General features: G+C 50.5%; 1 long non-coding RNA gene across 1 annotated transcript; it reads right to left on the bottom strand.

Annotated features, from left to right (window-relative positions):
• Window positions 1–274: 274 nt before the first annotated feature.
• Window positions 275–1,583, bottom strand: LOC130389537 (uncharacterized). Its single transcript, XR_008896564.1, has 4 exons — window positions 1,431–1,583; window positions 843–922; window positions 687–755; window positions 275–354 (listed from the first exon to the last, which is right to left on the bottom strand). It is a non-coding gene; the product is annotated as an uncharacterized LOC130389537 (long non-coding RNA).
• Between the last annotated feature and the right edge of the window lie 680 nt (window positions 1,584–2,263).

The following is a 2,263-nucleotide window of genomic DNA, read 5'->3' as shown; positions in this document are numbered from 1 at the left end:
GTGTGTGTGTGTGTGTGTGTGTGTGTGTGTGTGTGTGTGTGTGTGTGTGTGTGTGTGTGTGTGTGTGTGTGTGTGTGTGTGTGTGTGTGTGTGTGTGTGTGTGTTGCCTGGGCCTTAAGGTTGTGTGAATATATATGTGCGTGTGTGTTACCTGGGCCTTCAGGTTGTTCCTCCACTCCAGGGAATCCAGGGCCCGGAACCTTCCGCTGCTGTCGGAGGAGACTGACAGGCAGAGGGGCCGGTGGGGGCGGGGGGGCCGTGGGGCCCGGGGGGGCAGCTGCGGGGTCAGCGCCATGGCAACGGGGCCCGGGTCAGCCGGCTCAGTCCTGCTCATCATCAGGTCCGGGCAAGAACCTAGCAGGGGGGGGGGGGCATTAGAATACTGCCTTCTGATTGGACGAGTACTGGGGTTTCAGACAGACTGCGCTGTTCCCATGCCGATACCAGTATCTGAAATTCCTACGATACTCTTCCTAAAATGCATGTTTGCGTATCGGATATCGGCGAGTACGCAAATCTGTGTGCCGATCCAATACCGTCACATGACTCATTTACTACACAGGCAGAGAACATCAAACACTACGGTGTTATGCTGCGTTCGGAGGTGGAAATGTGTACCAGAACATCTCTCGACTGTATAGCACTAACCTTGAGGTACTGAGAAGGGAAGCGGAGGTTAGACCTACCAGCACATTGGGAGGGGATCTGCAGGCTCCAGGAGGTCCTGAGGAGGTCTGAGAGGTTCTTGGCGACGGCTGTAGTAGAGAAACACCTCGAAGTTACTTCATTGTTCATTTACATTGAATGTAAGTTTAGACATTAAGGTATGAAACTCGTCTCACCAACTCGGCCATGGTGCTTGAGGAACGGCTTGGTCTCCAACTTCACGTTTTTACTCCACTTCCCCGCCGCCTCCATCCTGCTGTTGGTCGGAGACACGAACAACTCAAAATGTTTTCCTACATAACTGAGCGAACCCTTTCACCTGCACACCACTGATGGTGGTTTAAACGGATCTGACTCGAACGCCGCGGAGATGCGTTCAAGTCCCTTGGAAACTCAACCACATTGCTGCAAAGAGATGCGTTCAAACTCTGTTTCAAAGACGCACGTTTGGCCCAATGCATGAGATCAGACCACAGATAAATGTTATAAATAGCTCACAGCGTTGGTAACATACAGAGCTCAATACAGCTAGCTTCATTGCTAGCATTGCATCCTTTAACAGCAGCAGCAGCTCCGACCCCCCTAGCATCAGTCCAGCCCTGCTCACCAGGACCAGAGCCAGACCCGGAGGACAGACACCCCGGACCCACACCGCAGCATCACAACACAATGATAGTGGTCTTTACCAGGTAGCCCCCGTAGCGTTGGGTTCGCTAGCTTCCCACGGTCTAATGCTAATGCTAAAGCTAAAGCTGCTCGCCCACCTCGGGTCTCCTCGTCCGCATGGTTCCGCTCGGCTCGGACGACATGTACCCCCCTGGTCGATGAGCTGGTCTAGATAGACCAGCCGGTGGTACCCGAGTTTAGACCTGAGACTGAACCTGAGCTGGTCGCCATCACATCCGCTGGTGAGCAGCGTGACGTCACGGGGGCGGGGCTACACTTTCACTTATTAAGTCATGCTGTTCAACACTTAATATGTGATGCTGTTCAACACTTAATTTGTGATGCAGTTCAACACTTAAACCAATCTAATTTGACCCATCTTGCTGCTGCATTAAATATTCATAATTTCAGTTGCATGATGCACCAAATTTGACGTCCACCCTTGAGTAATCAATGAGTAAATTAAGAAGTAAATCGCTAAATAGTTTGGAACACAGCAAGGTTTTCCCATCACAACAGCAATGATTAACAACGCCGAACCAAACTTGAGCACTAAAAGTTAAGTCATTGGTTTTACAATCCAGTCCGCAGAATGTCTGACGCTATTGCACTTGGCTCCTCTATTGTATATAATGACTCCTTTTCTAGGCCTAGTCGCTGTGTTTTTCTGGATAATATCACATGTCTAGGAAGGATCACAAACCTTGGTGCATTGAGCGATGGATGGTTCCTGCCCTGCGCCCTGCCGGAGACTGAATGAGAGCTCATTAGTAGTGCTGATGCTGAGGATGCTCTGGGTGTCAAGGTAACACCTCTGATGTCACTGTTCTCCATAACGACCAGAATGTGCATCTCTGGCCTCCGTCATCAATAAAGGAAATTCATTAGGCGCGGAGGAAAAACAATTACGGTGGAAACAGGGAGGTAAATC

The sequence above is a fragment of the Gadus chalcogrammus genome, chromosome 9 (assembly GCF_026213295.1).
Source record: "Gadus chalcogrammus isolate NIFS_2021 chromosome 9, NIFS_Gcha_1.0, whole genome shotgun sequence".
NCBI classification, from domain to species: domain Eukaryota; kingdom Metazoa; phylum Chordata; class Actinopteri; order Gadiformes; family Gadidae; genus Gadus; species Gadus chalcogrammus.
Note: the sequence above shows the minus strand (reverse complement) of the source record. Positions and strands in the feature narration are given on the sequence as shown.